The sequence below is a fragment of the Acomys minous genome (assembly GCF_964271855.1).
Source record: "Acomys minous genome assembly, chromosome: 13".
In the NCBI taxonomy this organism is placed as follows: Eukaryota; Metazoa; Chordata; class Mammalia; order Rodentia; family Muridae; genus Acomys; species Acomys minous.
Genome location: NC_140495.1, coordinates 43770346 through 43794009, shown reverse-complemented (window position 1 = coordinate 43794009; position 23664 = coordinate 43770346). Strand labels below are relative to the sequence as shown.

Genomic DNA, 23664 nt, shown 5'->3' with positions numbered 1-23664 from the left:
TGAGGTAAGGTGTACACCCTATTGTGAGATTTTAAACAGGTTGTACATGTTTGACAGGCTTGGCTGCTGTCTCACTCATTCTGAGTTGAGCAAGGGCATTCCTTCCTTACACACATCTGATGAAATCACAGACAAGGACTACAGCTCAGAAGGCTTTCTTTGTCTTTGAAAAAAGTCCCTCCTCACTCACTAAGGAAGGAAGAGGGACCATAGCAACATGCTAATGCTGTTGTCCCTTGAATTCTCACCTGCCCACCAAGGATTCTGTAAGAAGATTCAGAAACTATGACAACAGAATTTGAGAACACGCAGCCATTCATGTTTGGCCCACAACAGACATATAACACAGCTGTGGTCTCATAAGTTTATGACGGACGTAAAAAGTTCCTCCTACTGGTGACACTGCAGCCAAGGTTAAGTTGCAGGAAAAGGTGCTATTCATGTATTGTGTCATAGCTCATATAAATCTACTGTGGTGCCTATATAATCATTTAAAAGGATGCATGTAAAATTATAAATTATAAGTGAAGCATCATAGTGATGCATTTGTTATAAGCTTTATTGTTATTGTGTACTTCAACTTTAAAAGTTTGTAACCAGACAGTATGCCATGTGACAGCAGTGTATTCCTGTGTCTCATGTCTCTCACTTCACTAGGTGGCATGGAGAGGCCACATTGAATGACTAGACTTCACCATGTGGTTTTGTGTGAGCACACTAGTATTCACACAGAGTAGACAACACTGAACGGTATGTGTCTCAGGACTATTTATGTGATGCTTGGCAGTATTTGAGTAGAAAGAAGAAAAGATCACGTCTTTTTGCTATATATTTCAAATATACAGGGTTGAAAATTTCCCATTTTGCTTTTATATTATTCAATTGTACACTAACCATTTAGTGTAGAACATATAAAAAAATACAACAACTTCATTCAAAAGTTAAAACACTGTTATTTCTAAATTAGATATCACTGTAGATTCCGCAATGGGGTCAATTTGAGATTAAAAACTACACATTGGAAAACGCAGAGCCACACACAGATGTTATAAGTGGACACTGGTAAAACATACTATGTATTTCAGCGTCTGTGTATCTAGAGCTGCATATGATATGTTCTGGGAGGGCTGAAAATATGTTGCTGTCCCGAATGGTGCCTGACAAGACAGCAAAGAGCTGAACCAGAAGAGTGAAAGGCCTTTACCAGGATTCACAGTGCACTCCGCCCTGCTAAACAGGATGGTAATGTGCTCTTCTGTTCCCTGCACCCTATATCTGCATGCTCTACACCCCTCTGCTCAAGCTACTCAGGATATCGCATGTTCTGTCATACCACCCCTCCTAAGTTTTCTTGGTACCCCTTCAACTGTTTAATTTTTATAAAAATATAAGTTTATGGAAACCAGGAGAAAGCAAGGGTAATGAACCTCAAGTCTTGACCGTCAGGGACTCAGCTGTGGCCAGTCTCTGGCACCGAAGCCAAGAGGAAAGGGGTCTCTGCCCCCCAGTGCTGCTTCCGTATTCTAGTGCAACATGAATGCGCTGCTGCATCCTTTTATCAGGCCCTGCAGTGTGCAGTGTCCAGTCTCATCTTCATGTGTCCATCCAGACCCCCTGTAGCTCCTAAGATGCTGCCCCTCACTCTACTATTTACTTGACAAACAAGCAAAGCTTTAACGCAGCCAATGAGAAGTAGTCTCAATGCAGTCGTCTTCTTGCAGCAGCATTTCCCATGGCAACCCAGCTGTATTGGTACTCAGGTACCCGGTCGTTCTTCCCAGAGTGATATGGATGCCTTTCCTTTGTGGAGGTAGCTTACAAGGAATGCTCAGTCTGTGACCCAAGCATACCAGGACAGCTGTGAGTAAGGCCCAACAACAACAACAACAGCAACAACAAAAATCTGTACTTAACTTAAAGCATAATGAGATTTTATTCTTTTAAATTCAATTAAACAGCTTCAGAGCATGAACTCTGTAGATGACAATGTTGTGTCACAATGTCAAAAGATTAGATAAATCTGACAGATTCTTGGCTGTGATTTATTTTCCATCACCACCCTCCCACAATCATCACTGGTTTCTTGTCTCTACACATTCTCTTCTCACTGTGTACATATGTTATGCTAAAGCTGGAGAGAGCTTTACTTCAGTATTGCTTCTACTAAACTGCTTTTCTATTTTTCCTGACTTCTTAAAAGATGAACGTAAACACTCATTCTCACTTGTACATCTCCTTCCGTTTGTTCCCCGTTCCATTGTAACCTGGCACACTTACTCCACAGTCCACTCAGTCTACTGCCTTGCAAGCACCACCTTACCTCAGAACCAAATTCTGAATTCCCTTCATTTTTAGCTCTATTTCAGAACAACATAACAATTGACTAGAAAGAGCATGAGCCTTTCATTTTCTCTTCCAATGAATATTCCCTTTCAACATATTGATGAACTGTGTACTGTTTAGATCAGACTTTCTGCTAAGAACTTACTTACTTACTTACTTATTTACTTATTGCTATGGCTTTCCTCGTGCCTGCCTTTTCTTTCATCTACAGCATACTACTTATTTATGAACTATCTTTATCCTATGAGGTCATTAAAGATGTACATCTACAAAATAAATAAATAAATAAATAGATAGATAGATAAATAAAACTCAAGATTTGAGCTAAAAGGTTTTAGGTTTAAAAAAAAGTAATTCAGATAAGTAGTTACTGAAATTTTAAAATGTCTGAGTAAATTTATTTGTCTTTTATATTTTCAGCTAAGATAAACAATAGAGCTTGGAAGCCATTTCCACAGTGCAGACCAAAAATGTATGAGGGTATACAAGTAGAAACAAGAAAAAGACTTAAGTATGGGCCAGATATTTTCACAAACCCTCATTAGACTTCTACTTACCATTCAGTGACTCCAATTGTGTTATTTGACACATCTAATTGAAAAAAGTATAATGACAATGGTTGTAGAAAAGTGTATTGAGTGAGTGAGTCAATAGAATAGTGTAGTAACTTCATTATCATCAACGGAGACTGATATGGAGTGGAAGATTTGGTCTTTTAGATGTCGCAGGGAGGCTGCACTCAGGAAATGTCAACAACATGGCTCCTTAAACATGACTGGAACAAATCCAACACCAGTTCACCTCCTAAAGCAGATTGGAGAAATCTCACAGTTCCCTAATCCTAGAAGATCTATAAGCAATTATAAACCGTGAAAAGAAGGAAAATTAGTCTTCCCTGGGGACTGATTAATTATCTAGTACATAGTTGTCTGTAGTCATAAAGTTATTGCATAGTTTAAATTCTGATTTCCTGTCTAAATGTTGTGAAAGCTCTGCTCCCCGATTGACCCCCTTTTATATCAATAAAGCAACAGAGGATGAACAGGGGAGAAAATAGGGCTGGAGTTCCTGCCAGCCAGGGGAGGAGGAGTTAGGAGAAGAAGCAGGGGATTCAACAATGGGTAGAGGTCGAAGGAAGATAAGGAGAAAGGAGTTGGAGCTGTGGGAAACTACAAAGTGCAAGTATCCCTGGATGTTTGCTGGGAGTAAGACAGGATAGCACAGAGGGTTAAGAACAGACTTAAGCTGCTCAGATTGTGTTGTGAAGCCTTGCATTATAAAAGAGGCTCAATTATTTGTGTGATATCCTGGTTAAAAAATAAGCTAACAGAAACACTGATTTATAAAAAAATAAATCCAACAGTTGTCAGTCCTAAAAATATATACATAAGAGCAACACTAAATGGACTCAGCCTGCTGTATTTATATATTTTGTGCATATGTGTATTTATGTATGTGCTTATAACAATAATTAAAGAAAAAGAAGTCATGAATATGAGAGGGTTCAGGGTGGTGAAACAGGAGTAAGAAGAGAGAGAAAAAAAGGTATATTTTAGTTAAACTCAATAAAATGGATAGTAAAAAATACTTAATTAACATGCAATTTAAAGGCAAGAACAGCCAGTTTGGTAGCGTATATCTTTAATCCTAACACTTAGAAGGCAGAGTCATGGTTACGTCTGTGAATTTAGGTCCAATCTGGTCTAAATAGTGACATTCCAGGACAGCGAGATCTAAAAAGTGAGGCACTGTCACAAACAAACACCCACAAAAACCAAAACAAACAAGAGTAACACAATTGTGCCTACTGTTCTTTTCCTTTCCTTTTGCTCATCTCATTCCAAAGCCTGGAAACAGTTACTGTCAAAATCCCATTTTTATAAATTGTGCTGTAGAGTGACTTCCATAGAGTAAGTCAACTATAGATCTAAAATTTTCAAAGAGAAAAATATTCTCAGGGCTCAAGGAAGCAAAGGAAAGTGGATTGCTGCGAGTTTGAGGCAAGGCTTGCCTAGACCAACCATTTTATATTTTCTTAATTTTATATGTAAACGGGAGATGACTCAAAATATGTGGGAGGAGGTGTGTAGGTTATATGCAGGTAGTGTATTCCATTGTACACAAGGGACTTGCACACTCACAGATTAATATGTCTGCAGGAAATTCTGGAGATGATGAACTACAGAGTGATGACATACCTTCTCTTTTTCAAATTTCTGTGCAGGAAAGCATACCCATGTAACCCAGTATGACCAATAAGAGGGAGAAAGTGAAAAGCTCCTGGGGAAAAAATGAATTCTTGTGAAAGGCTAAAAGAGCTCTTATATCTTCAGATGAGAGGTTTGAAATTACACCGTCTTCCATAAGTACCTCAAGGTAAACCTCATAAGAAGTAAAAAAAAAAAAATATGCTAAACTGTATGCAGAGAGGTTTTTTATATTTTTAATTTAAAAAATGGACTTATTCCTCTATTGCTGCATAGACTTTAGTTGCTTTAGGTTTGTTTGCCCAGGAACAGTCCAGCTAACATGAGCAGCGCTTTGAGGCCTGGTGTCCACAGAGTTGGGCCTAGATCACCAGTATCAGGTAAGAGGTCTTGCACTGAATTTTTACGTCATTTCCTTAATGTGGACGACACAATGTGTCATCAGAGACATCATGTCCATTATCTACCATCATTTGAAATTCTACAAATTCCCCTACAATAACGCTATGAAAATCAGTATTCTATACTTTAGTATGCTCTGTTTTCAGTCTCAAACTAATATGCCTCCTTTCAAGCTCTCTATTTAGAAAGAATGCATTTCATAGATAGCTAAGAATCACAAAATTGAATAGTCTCCTTCATAGATCTGTCTTCATTAGCTTTCCAAGAAATCATTTATAACCCTGATATGCCTATGAAAAATGATATTCTCCATTTTAGTATTTACAATCAGTGAAAAACCACTCTCCATTAACTCTGGTATTGATTACTTAGCCTTGCTCAATAATAAAGTCAAATCCCTTTCTGGATACATGGGCAATCTAATCTAAACTATTGAACTCCACAGTCATTTGTGTAAGTCCTTGTGTGCTGTTTCTTCTTGTTATATAGCGGGGACAGTGTCAAAGGTGAATCGGTTTACAGAGAAAAATAGTATCTTGAATACTCACGTAGCTCAAATCAAAAAGTGACTGAAATGAAATTTATGGCTTAAAATACCTGAAAATGCTCCACAGCAACCTCATATGTAACTTATTCCTGATGAGAAAAGAGCATGCATGCTATCAACCGACAGTTCAGTTATCTTTATTTTAAATGACTGCAGTTGGTTAATTTAATTCTGGTCCTCAGCAAAACACACAATGGGCAGTGGTTTCTTCATCGCCATTCCATAATCTTCTCAATATAGGAAGCGAATGGATGAATGAATTGTGAAATGAGAAGGCATACATTTTTAAAAACCCATTTCCATCTGTAACGATTCTAACGCTGACATTTAAAGCTGCTCAGCCCAGTCAGACTTCACGTGGACGGGACGGGATGACTTGCATATTCCACTCTGACTCTGGGACCAGCTGCTCAGAACAGCTGTTAGCAGAAGCTTTTAAAAGGCTCGTTTCTGACAGATTCCTGTTGGCTTTTCCCCCCCTTGGAATTGAAAATGTACAAATGAAGACTTGGATTTTAAATGGCAATCGAATAAATGTCAAAGATTGGTATGCAAGAGAGAGCTGCCGGACTCTGAACTTCTCTTAGCAGTCTGCACTGTGTTTCTCCTGAGAGTGCCTTGGGACTGCATTGGGGGAGGAACTCATCTGACCCTTTAAGCAGGGATACATCAGACAAGCAAGAAATCATTAAAAAAAAGCAAAGTGAATTTAGACTATAGGAAACATTTCTATGCCATCCACATCCACAGAAAGGGATGTTGGGTAAGATTATATCAGCCTCATTTCTCAGTGGTCCTGTGATGTAAAAGCTGCTGGAATGTCACAAACTTTCTTATTTCCTGACATAACTAGCATCTTATAAAACAGACAAGGTGAGCCATATACAGTATGCACTGATATTTAAGACAATTATAATAAGTACTTATGAAAGAAGATAATTCACTGACTGGAACACATAACTGAAGAGTGAATTTTCCAATAGCTTTGGATGACTTGAATGTCAGCAATAAGCCAAAGGTAAACACTACACCTACTAAGGATAACATGTGAGTGCCACTGCCTAGAGACTCTATTGGATGACAATGTACCAAAGAGCCGTGAAAGGTAATTGAAGAGCTTATTTTGGGAAAGAGGAGTGAGTTATCACTTGTTCCCAAGTTAAATGAAGAGACCAGAGCAACAGCAGTGACTTGGAGGGCTAAAGCCGAATGTCTAAGTGCCTTATCTATAAATACTTTATGTCTGGTTCTGATGGTGTCCATTTCAGTGCTATCGTTCAATAGTCATCAAAGTTCCATTACATATCAAGAACTCTAACAAATGGTAACAAATGGTAAGGTAATAAAAGAGACATGTCCTCACAGAGAGGGAAGAAAGGAAGATTTAAATGAATACGGGAAGCATACAGCTATCTCATCAGTAAGTGGGAAGTGACTATTTTCTTTAAAACTATGAGCTCGGGTGGCATTTTAGTTAAAGCGCTACACAGCAACTGAGATTTTGCAAGAATTGAGATTGAATGTTCTAAGGAGGTGAGATAGGGCTCAGGGTGTAGATGCATAACTGGAAAGAGATTTAACAGTTTCTGGTTTGTTTTCCTTTTGAAGTGGATGTGGCCTTGAACTCCCATGTCTGTCTTCCAGGCATGTACTACCCTCACCAGCTTAATGCATGGGTAAACAGCAAGGCCTGGGGGAAATTAAAAGTTGCAGTGGTGGTTTGGAGCAGCATTGACAGTGTAAGCTTATTTCAGGAAGTACAAGATGATGCCTGATGGGTGAAACATAATGCGAGCTTAGGTACCTGCAACACACAGAACCAAAGTGTCCCCTTCTAATGCCCAAACCCAGATTAGATCTTTGTCACTTTTCCTTAGAATGAGTTCTGGAGTGTCTTCCTCTACCATGTGATCTAAACATGTGAAACCCAAAGGGATGTGCTGTGCTTCTTACACCATGTCTAGTGGAAGTCAGTAGGAGAGCACTAATTCCCGAGTCCTCACAATGCCTTAACTATCTCCTGCTCTGCACATGGAAGCTAAGAATACAAACAATGGGTCGCAAAGGGTTGGATGATTTGTGGCCAGAAATGTTACCCTGATAAGAGTTCCCTGGTAATAATGTACATATCTTATAAGATTGAAAAAGAATTTGGCATGTGACGACAAATGCCATGACATTTCAGACAAAATTCAAACTACGTAAGTCTTCCACACAGCACACTAAATAGCATAGATTTTCTTCTGCCATCATGGGTGAGTATTTAAGGTGCTTAGGTGGACAATCCAATGATTAGGTTTCAGCTTTGGAAAGAAAGTGCTGATAGATTGAAGGAATTTTAGTTTGGTATGAACTTGGAGACTTGATAAGAAACAAAGATGGTGAAAAGGTGAAGAAAAAGATTTGAAGGAAAGTAACAGACATCTTGAGGGTTTTGGCTGTAAAGGAGAAGGCGAGGGAGTCAGAGGGCAGGGAGGGTGCTGAGATTGGGCGTTCTGTCTTAACTATGTGATATCCTCACTTGACTATCAAAAGAATGATGATTATCTTCAGGATGGGATATATTTCAAGACTGGAATTTGTCTGAGAGTCAAAGAATAAAAACATCATATTGTACTCTCCCATAAGATACCCTGGTAGACTGACTGTAAAGAGGGATCATGAAGGAAAAAGAAACATTAGAGGAAAAATAATACACTAATATTTTAAAAGGCTACCTGATCAAACTTATTTTTAGAATGAGATTTTAGCTAACTGGTCATTTTAATGAGTAAACTTCTAAAGTTTTTACTTTATTTTATTTAAAACTAGAAATTAAACACAGAAAAAGTTAAAACTTTTCATCACACTTAGTTAAAAAAATAATGTAATCATTATTTGTAACCCCATTGGAAGAGAGAAAATTCTCTGTGATATGATAACTCTCTCTGGGGGTAACACTAAGTCCTCCAGATGCTTGCCTTAATTAAAAGCAGTTTTCTGATCCAAGGATGGGGGAAACCTTCTGTCTATGGCCAGGTCATAAATATTTTACTATCTGTGAGCCATCTAGTTTCTGTTGCAAACACTTATTACTGCTTTTGAGAAGAAAGGCTGTCAGGGGAAAAGTGTGCCTGTATTTTCATGAAATGTTATTCACAAGAGCATGTGGTCACCTATCTGTGACCCATAGAGTAGAGGTGTTGACCCTCCCTCTGATCTGGAAACTCCATCTATTTTATTTCTAGCCATAGCTTTGGGACAGAAAAGCATTCATGTAAGAGTATCTAGATACGTACCATTTAATTTAGAACTAGAATTTCAGATTGACATCTTCCAAAATTGATTACAGAAAAATCCAGACCACAATTGCTTTTCTTTTATTATGATTTTTGGCTGCATTATTAAAAACAACTTCCCTAAAGCTCTTGGATGGGCAGATTAGACTGGACTTTAGTGAGAAATAGAAACTTCTAAAAAGAAATCACAAGAGTAGCAAGAATTAGGGGAGTGGCTGTACTTCTGGGAATCCATCAGCCACCCAGGTATGGCACCAATATTTTTCTCAAGTCCATTAATGCCCACAGGAAATTTGGAGTTACTAAAGATGAGTCAAAGGCCACAGAAGCTTAGAAAGACATAGCTAATGGTTGGTTCTTGGCACTCAAATATATCCACGCCTCTTTGAACCACATTACTGAACTTCAACATAAAACAAAGAGGTCTTTGTAAAGCAAGACCTGAGAGGAACTAATTTCTTACAGTAACTACTAAGCTCACAGGAGAATTGTAATCAGAGATATCATCTGTGTTTATTTCCCTTGCAAAGGAAATTTCTCGTGTCTGTAATCACTACTAAAAGTATATTTGACAATGCACTCTATGGCTCAAGGCTAAGGCAAAGCTGGGGAAGACATTAATGCTTAGTGTGCTGTTCCAATCTACACATTCTCACACAAGCACACTTAGTGTGGGCCCTGCTAAGTGATATGTATGATTGCCCAAGTAATTCATACTTAGTTTCAAAAGTCTTTACTCGTATCTGTACTTGAGTGATTTCCATTTTTTTTTTTTTGAGCTTTACTCTGAAGCGGAATGGCTATACTGAATCAGGGTACAATCATGATACAGAGAAGTTTCCAACTCATGTGCAAGCTTTTAGTATGAGGGAGTGCCCTTGACCCGAGAACACAGAGAATTATGTGTGTTATTAAGAAAATGCAGTTTTCATCCTGTACAATGCACTACGCTAGACACATTATATCGTGCAGTTCCTCCATTCTTCCCATATGCTACTATAAAAAACATGGTCCAGTCTAAAGGAAACTGAGAAAAAAAAATGGAAGAAAGTAATTCTAAAAGTAAAACAACAACAACATTAGGCTCTTTTCTTTAGGAAACAATATCAAATGATTTGCTGTTATTGCTGAAGGACTGTAGACATCCATCACCCTGTGACAACGTTTTACCCAATATTGCAGAGATGTTGACGTTTCCTTTGCTATTCCAGTCCCGAGGAGTCTTAGCTGTTGTAGATACACTCTTACCTAACAAGATTTTCTCAATTCTTGACCCAGAATCTAAAATATTTTTAATAATAAAAAAGTACCCTTTGGCTAAATGGCAATTTTCCTCATCATAGTCATTTCTGCAAAGAAGCAGGATGGATAAGGAACATGAAGCAATCATGTAGATGGAAGAGACCCGCTCCCTGCATTCTGATTGGTGCCTTCACTGCCTGAGAAGCAAGAGCCCCAGAGCTGTCAACAGGGCTGTATGGCTGTTGCCATAGAAATAACTCTCCTTTTATTTATAGGATTTTTGTTTTTGTAGTTAGAATAGTGGTGAATCTGGCCTAAGGCCTGAGCTTCTATGGCCTTGGGCAGGCTGCATTGCTGTTCCTGGGTACCTTTTGGACACTCACAGGAGACTATTAACTCTGTAGAGAAGCATCCTACCTTTCAGCATTCCTGTGTGGTCCTCATTTAAATTTCTTAGCAACCCTTTGAGGGAAATATCCTCAAAACTACCAAAATTCTGGACACAACTATATTAAAGACAACTAAGTGTATGCAATTTGCTTAGAGAGGTCCACACCCATGATCTGAGGCATGGCATTCGTTCCAAGTCTTCTTTATTTTTCTCTTTCTTTCTTTCTTTCTTTCTTTCTTTCTTTCTTTCTTTCTTTCTTGCTTTTGGTTGTTCTTGTTGTTTTAATTAAACATTTTTAAAATTTTTTTTACATAAACATTTATTTTATAACACATATATACAATAAACTAACTATAGCAAGAATAACTATGACGCAATCAGGAATTATATAAATGTTATGTTCTTAGTGTTTTGGCTATTTGAATTTGACAGACTTGAAGGAAATATCTTTCCTATCTTGGTGGGCCTAAAACTCTGAACATAAATCAATATCTATCATATCTTGTCATTATCAACTTAAAACACCTACCTAGACCTAAAAACATCTTAACCCCTAAATAACTAAGCTTAGTTGTAAAACTAAACTATCTGGTCTTCAAGCCCATTAGAGACTTGAGGAGGAATAAAACTGATTACCTGAATATACCAGGAATGCAGGTTAGTAACTTTCCAAATGAGAAGATGACAGAGACAGTTTGCTGCCTGAACAGTCACCCAAAACTCTCTATAACATTGGAGCATCATCTTCAGCCTTCTGGCCCAATATATCTGACAGTCATATTTGTGGGGCAGGGACAATTGAGGCTTTGTTTACCCTGTCTTGGCAGAGTTTGGTTTTTGACTCTGCCTGCATCCAATCTTGCCTTATTTTAGGCAGAATTCTGTCTGTGGTAGAAACAAGGACAATTTTTCCAGTGGCTTGTTTGCCACATTTGGAGGCATCTCCATAAGGAGGTTCTTTTGTGGTCATCATCGTCTTTGATGTAGCTGGGTGTTGCTAGGGTCGGCCGTTTAGGATAAATAAGTTATACAAGTTAATTGTTAGTTGATCAAGTCATGGTCATATCAATTACTAATCTATTTTTATCACAGGTATATACATTTTAGGCTCAACAAATAGATATGATGGTATAGAACGATAAGGTAAAATAGATAAGGTCTTCAAAAACCTCAGAGACATACAGAATATGTCATTTAAAAATGTTTTTATTATTTTAAAGATTCTTTTTCTATTTTACGAGTTGTGATTAAGCCTATATCGAAACATTTTTGTTTGATCCCAATTCTGCTTCATATTCATTAATCCTGGAAGAGTTAGTGTGTAGAAGCTTTGAATTCTGTTTTGACCTTAGTCAAGGTCTCTAAAAGATTAAATAAGGAATTCTTCAGGCTGCTGGGGGTGACAAACTTGGGCTTAGTCTTCTTCCTTTTCCCCACCCTAACAAAATGAAAAGTTTCTCAGAGGGTGGAAGTAGAGGAAATGCCTTATCAGTTCCTTGCAGTGTGATGTTCTCTACTTAGAAATGAGGAAATACCGAGGGCAACCGTTGTCTTTCTTTAGATGTTTACTGACAGTCTTAACACTCTACATACATCATTTTCTCTCAAAAAAATGTGTTAGAAATGATGAGGAAGTTGTACCTATCGTCAGGAATAGCTCTCTGCAAAGTCAAAGACAACCAAAATGCTACATCCTTTACCAACATGGCTTTCTCAGGAAAGTATATATTTTAATACCAACTCATAACATTCATTAAGTAATCCGGAATGCTGGTAGATAAAAGGAAGAAACTGCTACAGGTAGAAGGCATATGTAGAAACCAGACTTGCCCCTAAACCTATGTTTTATTTTATGAAATTTGTCAGTGAATTTTAAAATGGCAAAGGACAGACAGCAACTTTGGAGGAAATGGTACAGTTCTGACATGGATACTATGTTTTTGCTAAATGGAATTAATGAACAAGATGCTCTCAGGAGGACCTGAGCATGTCAGAATGCTCGGTGAGGTAATGGGCTGTCTTCCATCTACATAGACACCTAAGGCAGTGAGAGGCTTTCACAGCAGTGCTACCCAAGTCCTGCACTCTGAACAAACTTTCAAATTAGCAGTCAAGAGATCATGCTAATACACTTCATCAGTATAGTTGTCATCTTTGGATGGTGAAATAATATAACTGAATAAGATCAAAGATGACACACCCAGGAATAAGCCTCATTGATTTTCTTTCACAATAATAATCTCCAGACCATCAAGCAAAAAAATAATGTTAAATCTATTCTCATGAAGATGACGGAGGCCTTTAAAGAGGAAATGAATAAATCCTTTAAAGAAATACAGGAAAATACAATCAAATTGTTAAAGGAAATGAATACAATAGTTTAAGACTTAAAAATGGAAATATAAACAGTAAATAAAACACAAACTGAGAAGATCCTGGAGATGGAAAATGTAGCTAATAAAACAGGAACTACAGAGGTAGTCATAACCAACAGAAAACAGGAGATAAAGGAGAGAATCTTAGGCAAAGAAAATACAATTAAAAAATCAACACATATGTCAAAAAATGTTAAATGTAAAAAAATTTCTGACACAAGAAATCAGCTACACTATGAAAAGGTGAAACCTAAGAATAATAGAAATAGAAGAAAGAAAATATTGCTGGCTCTGAGGACCAGAAAATATTTTCAACAAAAGCATAGAAGAAAATTTCTCCAACCTAAAGAAAGAGATGCATATAAACATACAAGAGGCATATAGAACACCAAATAGATTAGACCAGAAAAAAATCCTCCTGCCACATAATAATCAAAATACTAAATGTATAAAACAAAGAAAGAATATTAAAAGCTGCAAGGGAAAAGCCAACTAACATATAAAGGCCGACCTATCAAAATTACATCTCAATTTGTGTCAGTAATAAGACCTAGCATTTCATCCTGCAAGGCAACCACTTTGAGTCTGGTTAGTATTCTCAGCATACTGGGACCATATTATTATGGCACATCATCATACTGATTTGTATGAGTACATTGCTATTGGTGAGTTTTAGGTTAGTAAAAGACTCAGTTAATACAATAACTGCTCATATTGTAATGAAATAATTTCTACATAGTGAAGGAAGAATTTATCATAAAAATAAACTGCTCATACTTGTAGATTAAAAATACTAAAATCCATGGTAGAATTTCAAGCACATCAGGATTTCTTTGGATATTTTTTTTTTGTTTCAAAGCCATCTTATGAAAATGACAATGTTTGTAGACCCAGATATCATTTATTTACTCTTGAGATCTCAAAATGCTAATCCTAACCCACAGGACTCAATTGTAGGGTATTAAGACAATGACATCAGCAACAACAACAAACACCTGTTCAAACCCAATGTCCAATCCTCTGTGTTGGTCCCTCTAAGGAAGGCATAATATTTATATGTACTGAGTTATTGTCTGACCTTGAGATTGTTTTTCTATATTATATGACAAAGGGCTATTGAACTTTTTTTTAACAGAGAAGATAGATAATGATTGAATGATACTGGAGTCACGATTCGCAGAATCCTCCCTGCACCTAAGTAGGAGTAATTTCCCTGCATGCTTTAGGAGACATAAAGAACTGGTGGACATTAGGACACTGCTTGCCAGGGTTCTAGCACTGTTCCCTGGTGCACCTTTGGCCAACACTTACCCTGATTTGGACAAAGACTGTCTGAAAGAATATTACCTACCACAAGGACAGTAAGAAGCAAGGATGTGAGGTTTGATACATTTGATCTTATTTTTTCCATTAATTTTTTTTATTATGTTTCTTTTTAAACACATACATTTATATTATTACACATGAATAAAGTAAACTACATACAGCAGGAAGAACCACAAGATAATCAGGACATATATAAATGTTACATTCATTGTGATTTGGCTATTTGTATTTGACAAACTTGGAGTAAACATCTTTCCTATCTTGTTGGGTCTAAATTTCTGAACAAAAATCAATATATATCATATCTCATCTTTATTAACTTAAAACATCTATCCCAATCTAAAAACATCTTAATCCCTAACCAACTAAGCTTAATTGTAAGACTAAATTATCTGGTCTTCAACCCATCAGAGACTTGAGAAGGAATAAAACTTAAATACCTGACTGAACCAGAAATGCAAGTTAGCAGCTTCCAAAATGAAAAAATGACAGAGACAGTTTACTGACTGAGCAGTCACCCAACACTCTCTGTAACATTGAAGCATCATCATTGGCCTTCTAGCCCAATGTATCTGACAGACATATATGTGAGGCAGGAACTATTGAGGACTTCCTTCTGTTAAATTATATGAACCAATATGATTTACTTAGGCTTATATTTCTTTACATTGGCTTTTTTCTTTTTTCTTTTTTAATTTTATTTTTGTGTACATATATCTATATCTGTATCTATATCTATATCTATCTATATCTATCTATCTATCTATCTATCTATCTATCTATCTATCTATCTATAATAGATTACCTATGGCAAGAAGAACTGTGAAGAAGACATCTTTCCTATCTTGGTGCATCTAAATTTCTGAATGTAAATCAATCTCCATCACATCTTGTCATTATCAACTTAGAACACCTATCTAGACCTAAAAACATCTTAACGTCTAAACAACTAAACTTCATTGTAAAACTAGATAAGCTACCTGGTCTTTAACTCCCTCAGAGACTTGAGAAGGAGTAAACTTGATTATCTGAGTATGCCACGGGTGTAGGTTAGTAACTTTCCAAATGAAAAGATGACAGAGACAGTTTTCTACTTGAATAGTCACCCAAAACTCTCTATAATGTTGGAGCATCTTCTTTGAGTCACCCTATGTATATAATTGGTGTCACTGGGCTCATGTGGGCTTACGAAAATGAAGAAAGTTTTTTCAAGGTCAAATATGTAATTGATGGAAATGTTGATGTTCTTATCCAGTGACTGTAAGTTCTAAGTCCTTTCTAATACAGCAATCTATGTCATAATTTACATGGTGACACATCCAACAGAGATAATTTATATGTTTTTTATCCAACTATCTAAATAGTTTCTATTATTAATTGTTTGTTGCTTCCTTGTAGTTTGTATAATTTTCTTTTTTTTTTTCTTTTTTATGTAGCTTGTAGTGATTTAAACTCATGATTCTTCACCAGTCTGTTCACTTTAGCACCCCAGTCACCAGTTTCTGTTTTTTGTTTGTTTTTTTGATTGCCTTAATTTTCTTTTGTTTACTTCTAACCAGGTTGCTATTAACAATGAGGGGATTATCTAGAGGGGACTGTCAGATCTTTTTGCTGCATAGCCAACAGTACTGACTGATGATACAAAATGTACTTGGCACCCAAAGCTGCGATCTTAATTTGGCATCCCTACCTTATTTCAATTACATAGGTTTCGACCTATTAATTTTTAATCTCAGAATAACATTTTACAGTCAGAGATGATTTGAGCACTATGTTCTATACAAGCCATTTTGGAATGATTATCTATTCTAATTCAATGCTTTTATACTGCAGCTTTTAAAAGAGGCTTTGAGTTATATATTTACTTAACTGTGCAGTGTTATCTTATTCCATCAGTCTTAATTTTGCAATACTGTGTTTAATGGTGATGTTTTAATTTAAAATGTTCATTGTTTTTATCTTCACATTAAATGAATCCATCCTGAGATTTTAAATGTCCTTTGCTCTTCAGTGGGATTTTCTGAATACCAGCATTGTTTCAGGAACAGGCCGTATAGAACTCTGTGTAGCATCATGTCATTCATGCAACAGGTGGCACTTTGACGATTTGACTGTACTCATTAAATAATTAAATACATGAAATCACAGACAGGATATCTTATTTGTTTTCTATTATTGTTAAGTTGTTTTTTTTTTAAAGAGAAGTTTTATTTCACTTAGAATAAAAATGGGGAAACTTACTAAGTGAGTTAATTAACACAGAACAATACTTAGCAAGACAAATAGAAGGCTCTGTAGTTTTGACTCAACAAAAACATAAGAATATATAATACTGAGATTCAGAGATTATTAAGAAATCAGCTGGGCAGTAGTGGCACATGCCTTTAATCCCAACACTTGGGAGGCAAAGACAGGCAGATTTCTGTGCACTCAAGGCCAGCATTGTCTACAAATCAAATTCCAAGACAGCCAGAACACAAACAATCCCTGTCTTAAAACAAAACAGAACAAAACAAAAAACAAACAACCCCCCCCCCAAAAAAAGAGAAAAGAAATCATACTTGTGGTCTGAGCATGTTAAAAACAAGCAATGAAACCAAACCAAACCAAACCATAACCTGGCATGGTAGCTCACATCTGTAATCATGGGAGTGAAAAAGACAATAATACAAAGCTAAAAATTTGCTGAGATGCATAACAAATTGCTGGCTAGTCTGAGCTACAGAGTGGGACCCTATCTATACAAATAAAAGCCTGAAAGATTCTGGATTTTAAAAAATACTTTCATGACTAGTAAGAATGATTGAAAATTTCTTTAAAACCAATTGAAGTTGAAATGATGAAAAGGAACTTAGTCTCAAAATTTAGAGACTCAGTCACAGTCAGTCATAGGGGAGGGCAGTAAGGGGAAAATAGGAGGGAGGGAGGAAGGAGAGGATACAAGGGGTGAGATAACAATTGAGATGTAATATGAATAAATGAATAAAATATAGTCTCAAAATTTAAAATGCAGACAATCACAGCTGTTATGTGGGTCCCCAGTAGATAGCCCCACACCTATGTGAGTATGGCCAGTGGTAGTTTGACTCAAGGAGTTAATAATATTAACAATGAAGACAGGAATCAACCGATGAATGGATAATCAGCATTATGGTACCTATATACAATGAAATTTTATCTCAAATGGATAGAATTGAGAAACATTGATTGAAATGACCCCAGTCAAGAAGGACAAATGTCATATGCTCTCACTCATACATGGATTTTTCACATTTGAAATGTAAGTAATTGTGTTTAATATGCAGTAACCATAGAATCTGGGAAAACAGAAAGAGAGCTTCAATGGAGATGGGGAAGAAAGATCTTAAGAGAGGAGGGGACAAAATACAAAGGAGGAAGGGGATAATAAAGAGGGATGTCTGAGTAGATGAATGGGAAAATAGGGCAATGGAAGGGTTGGAGGAGGAATAGCTAATACTTTAGAATGTTTGAAAAGCTAAGAAAAGCTACTATTTTATAAGCTTTCTAAGTATATATAGATATCCACATAAAGCAATTTAATTAAAATTACCTACAATAATGCTCATTCCTGAAGCCATAACTGCCAAATACAAAGCCCAATGCCAGGTGTAGGGTACCTACCTGCCTTGAGGTTGTTGGTTATAGATGTCCAAAAGACCCCCCCAAAATAGAGGATATTGTTAACGCTCTAAGTTCCCCATATGAAATGAATAGTAAGACGCTCTAGCTAAAGACTCTCCACATATTGGTCACAAAACAGAAAAACCAAGTCAGTAGTATCCAGGAAGTGTCCTTGTTAGCTAGCCTTCATAGTACTTGAAGGTGCTATATATGACCTTGGATCAAGGGGATTCATTAATATGATCTAGCCGATCTGTGAACCCTGTAAAATGCAATAATAAATGGCATGTGTAGCCATGACTGCAATAGTGTCACAAATATTATGTTGTAACTACCATTTTCTGCTTTGGATTTTATTCCAGTCCCATAGAAAGAAACACACACACACGGTACTACAAATCTGTCTAAGAACCAATAGTTGGGGAGTTCATGGGCCCCAGGGGTGAACTTACTACTGTTATTATGTTAACTCATCATAGTAACAGACAGCTTTCTGAATTTCTACTTCTCTACTTGTAGATTAATATAGTCCTCAAAGAAGTCTCTTTATGTAGAAGATGGAGGTTAATACAGAAACTCACAACTGGTCGAAATGCAGAGAATATGTAGCTGTCAAAAACTTAGTTATGAATAGGATATCTGTAGCCTCAAGACCCAGAAACCACTGTGAAAAGGGGGTCAGAAAGATTCTAAGAGCCATGCAGAGGTCTGTCTGAACAACTGGACCAAAACAAAGTCTTCTGTATGTGAAAGGACCACTGTACTCCTCAGAGCAGCTATGTTTGCTTGCAGAGGTCAAATAAATAAATAAATAAGGAAATGAAGTAGGTTAGAAAGGTTTCTGGGAGGGATAAGGGGAGGAGTTGAGTGAGTATGACAAAACTATATCCTATGAAATTCTCAAAAAATAAAATATTTTTAAAGGAGAAATAGAAAGATTATTTGATGACCCTGGGGGCATTTAGGGGGAGGCATCTTTTGTGTGAAAAGGGCTACTGGATATGATCAAAATACATTATATATATGTATATATCAAATGTTCAAAAATAAACAAAAAGTAACAATATTCAAATATAATCAATGTAGTAATAGATTACGTGTATTTTGACCTTGTATTTGCTTTTTGCAACTCTCAGTGATCTGCTACTGTGAGTTTGTGACAAACTCAACTTGCCTCTGAGTGAGGAAGTGATACTCGTTTTAGAATAGCAAAGGGTGTGTTACAAATGTTTGCATTAATAAGGTAACATTGAGACTGTTTAGTTGAAACCTGCTATTTTGTATTAGTTTAAGCTAACAACCAATAGAGGCAACAAAAAGGTGAGAGGGTGGTTGGTTTTTTCCCACATGCATGTTTCTAATTCTTTAAATTGTTTTAATAAAGTACAATTACACCATAGAAACAATTTTCTCATAAAATCCAATAAACCAGAGATTATCTTATTTTCATGATGATTTAGCAGGCCTGTAGTCTTAGTTTATTTTGCATAATAGTAACTTGAAACTATGCAGTATTTAAGAATTGAAGAACACATATTTTATTTTTTTAAATCCCAGTCTAATGTATACGCAGGTGTTGATTCCTTTGGGGACTGACATATTTTTGCAAAGGACATATGATAATAACAAAATGTGGGTTATCTGTTGTCCCCTTATGTACAAAATTTTCTTCATCCATTTTGCACTGCCATGAAAGACTATTTGAAATATGCGTAATCTATGCAGGAAATGCTTATTTTTCATACATTCTGGAGGCTGGCAAGTTAAAGAACAAAGGCTTGCTGTCTGATGTATCATCACACAAAGCACAAAACGTCCCTTTATAAAGGCATTACTACCACCAATTCAGGTAAGACCTTCACGATCTGATTACATTTTCATGTTTTCTGCCTCTTTAAACTTAATGCTGTAATAGCTTTTAAATTTCAAGATGGATTTTGGAAGAGACAAGCATTCAAACCATGTCAGCGTTCATTTCTTTAGTTATATTCAACATTCCTTCTCAAAGTTATTCAAAATTACAGTCGCATATGCTCACAGGTAGGCATTGCACAGGGGATTATCATTCAAGGTCAGAAATTGATTTCTACTTAAGGGAAACACTGGATGATTTTCAGACGAGATTCTGAGCACCTTAAGAAGACTTCAAAGATGAGCAAGACTAGGAGGAGGCTCTGAGAACCATGCGCTACAAGGAAAGCTTAACATGCTTTATGAAGGCTACTCTAAAGAGAGAAAGAATTGCAAGCTACCTGACTACAATTTCTCAGTACATTCTGAAGATCAAACCAGTTTAATTTCCCAAGCCAGAAAGCAAGAACACGCTATAAGAAATGATGCTTAATATAAGTAAGAGGTTCCTGACACTTTGTTTTGTTCCTTCAATCCTTCCCTGCATATTCTCTGTATTGGATAAGTGAACCGAAACACAAAGCTAGGGGATTGGAACAGAGAAAGGGGGAATTCTACGTGGATACAATGGCTGGAGTTCTTTCTAAATCTAATACTATTGATTAGCAAGTTTGAAATTTTGGTCACAATTCATGTCAGTAATTTGAAACAAGACTGACACCTATTAATTCTAACCAGGCTCACCTTTTATAATTTTTAGGTCGAAAATCTTACTGGCCTTTTGACACCCAATTACTTCCACTGGCCTGCTTGAGGCCACACTGATGCCAAGGGAAGTGAGTCTTCACCTCCTGCACTCCCTGACAGCAGTTACTGCTTCTCTCTAGGGTAAAATAGTAACCTATCTTAAGTTCCTTGTATTCATTAAATTTTCACAATTAACATTGCTTTTTATGACTAATGAATCATTGTTTTCTTCCATGTGCCCTTTAAGAAAAATCATTCCTGTCTAGAATACAGTAAAGCAAAGAAGGAATGAAAAGTTCGTTCAGGGGGTTGGGGATTTAGCTTAGTGGTAGAGTGTTTGCCTAGTAAGCGCAAGGCCCTGAGTTCTGTCCTCAGCTCTGGAAAAATATCAGCCTTTTCAGAATGTCATTATATACTAAAAGTCCTGTGCCACCACTCTGTTGTGCTTGGAGTTAGTTTTTATTTCCTCAGAAGAGGGCATGAAATGAAAGCCATACCCAGGCTTTACTAATATATGCTATGGGCTGAACCCAGGATGTTTCTATTTAACTATCTCTAGGCCCAGGCCTGGAAGCTTCTAGCCTCCCTACAATCTATTTTTCTGCAAGTCCGTACCTTGAGGGCTTCAGATTCCAGCCTCTATCTGCTAACCTAGGCTTAGAATATTTTTAGCCTCTGAGCTATAAAGCTGAATAAGTTCACCTTTTCTAGTTCTTTCTGAACTCTGGTTGAATGGTTCAACTCAGCTGTCTGGCTCAAAACTCTTCTCCAAACTGACTGTTTCAAAGTGGCTTCTCACCACTTCTTTATTTTGTATTTTCACTTTTTTTTGTTTTTTTTTTAATGAATTTCTTCATATGACATCTCAATAGTTATCCCATCCCTTGTATCCTCCCATTCCTCCCTCCCTCCCATTTTCTCCTTACTCCCATCCCCTATGACTGTGACTGAGGGGAACCTCCTCCCCCTGTATATGCTCATAGGGTATCAAGTCTTATTGAATTGCTCTACTTGGAAAAACTGCCCTTGACCTCCAAGAAGTCAACTGCATGAACTTAGCTGTACACAACTGAAATGCATCAAACTGCATCTAGTTGTATTTTATTCCTGAACTCTACTATAATGTCTCCTGGGTCTCTCTCCACTCTCTCTGTGCTGCTCTTCAGTGACTTCTCTGTGCTGTCTGCTCTCGAGAGAATCTGCCATATCCTCTCTCTGACTCATTCTGTCAGCTATGTCTCTGATTCATCATGTTGCCTGGCCCTCAGTTAGACATCTTGTTTGAGATCAAAAGTGTGTACTAAAGGCATGTCTGTATTCTAGCCAGAGGGATTTAAAAGTCATGTCTATATTAAAGTCACAGGGATTGGAGGTGTATACTAAGGGCATGACTGTATTCCAGCCAGATCACACAGTCCTAGGTCTTTAGATACGATCCCTTGCCAGAGTAGCCATGTTGCTGGATAAAATTCCTCTGCACTCTGTTTATAATTTAATGATTTCCTTGGGATTTGATTTCTTTCTTTCCCTTATTAGGAAGATGTAATGCAAGTTCTTGAAAGAGCAACCTGGAATGGATAATTTAAGCTGCTACAATAGGGCAGAATTTGTTGCACTACTTATAATGTAGTAAAAATCATAATGGTTTCAGATTTTCTCTTCTTTTTCGCCTAAAGTTCATGAACCAAGACACCTTCAGAAATGTCTTACACTTTTATTTCTTGCAAAATTGCTTAGAAAATAAAATTATATTCATTTATCATTAAATAAAACTACCCAATGTCTCTATACAAAAGTCTGTTTAAAAATTACTTTTATTTTTATTTCATCTTATGTGTTTGCTTTACTTGCATGTATGTCTGAGCATCATGTTTATGCCCATCATCATTTCATACTGAATAGAAAAGAAGTCCATCTCTATTTAAGTAACTACTGGCAGGTAATGATTCCTGTGGGTGAAAGTGTCAACTTGTTTAGTTATAAAATAACTTCTATGCCAAGCTCACTCAAGCAGCCATTGCTAAACTCAGGACACGTGCATAGAAGAGGGGCTCGCTGGGAAGAAGAAGGGTTTTACTGGGAAGGGGAACAAGAGAAGACAGTAGAGTAAATATGACTAAAATATATGATACCCATGTATAACACTGACTCAAGAAGAAAAGTAAAGCATACAGTTTGATATGTAATTTTATGTGCTGGTCAGGCTGGAACTGAAAGCACACTCATTCTGTTTTGTTTTTTTTGTTTTCCTTTTATTTAAAATATATTTTTCTTATATAATTTATCCTTTTTATGTGTTCCTCTCTCAGTTCCTCCCCACATCTCCTCCCATCTGGATTCATTCCCTTTCTGTCTCTTATTAGAAAACAAATAGGCTTCTAAGTGATAATAATAAAATAATAAAGTAAGATAAGACAAACTAATACATTGGAATTGTGTTAGTTTATTCATTAGATAAAACAAAACAAAACAAAGCAAAGACAGAAGTAAAAGTGCCCAAGGGAAGGCACAAGAAAGAGACTCATGCTTTCATTTATACACTCAGGAATCCTATACAAATACTAAACTGCCATAACATGTACACAGAGGATGTGGTACAGAACCATGCAGGCCTTGTGAATGCTGTCTCAGTCTCTGTGAGCTCATATGAGCTATAATCATTTGATTTAGAGGACCTTGTTCCAGAATGCTTTCACTCATTCTGGCTCATGCACTCTTTCTGCCTCCTCTTCCACAGAGTTTTCTATGCTTTGAGTGGATAGATTTGATGGAGACATCTCATTTGGGGCTGAAGCACAATCATTCTTTATAAAGACATTTTTATTTACAAAGCTTCAAATGTCATAGAGAATTAAATCCAGCATACCAGTGGCTAACCTGTGGCTTTTGGCTGAGGTGATGTATAACTTCCACCCATGTACCACCTCACCCTCTTTGATGAGGGTGGATAAAAATGTCACTATATCAGAATTCATTAAGAGGACATTTGACAGTTTGGAGAATTAAAATTTAGCTAAGATGGCCTTGGTATATAATAACCCTCTCCCCATCTTTCTTTTCCATGTCAAATATTTGCTTCTTATATAAGAAAAGGAAGTTCTTAGTAGAATCATCAGACAATTACCTTCAGAAACTTTCCCACACATCTCCAGCTTCTCACATCATAGTATCATAGCTATCAATGTTTTGGGTTTACTCAAATTTGCTTACCTATTTAAGATGCAACTGGCTTCAAGGGAAGCAGTAAAAAATGTCTTCTATTTGCAATGAATATTGAATTCATTTCTATCCCTGGTATATGGCTAAGAGAAAA

The 23664-nt window shown here is 36.7% G+C and overlaps 1 long non-coding RNA gene across 1 annotated transcript in view; it reads left to right on the top strand.

Moving 5' to 3' along the window:
• Positions 1-292: 292 nt before the first annotated feature.
• LOC311580952 overlaps positions 293-23664 on the top strand; it is a 36038-nt gene continuing 12666 nt past the window's right edge. The window contains exons 1-2 of the long non-coding RNA XR_014773611.1: positions 293-431; positions 4568-4719. This is a non-coding gene — a long non-coding RNA (uncharacterized lncRNA). The remainder of the gene's footprint in view (positions 432-4567; positions 4720-23664) is intronic.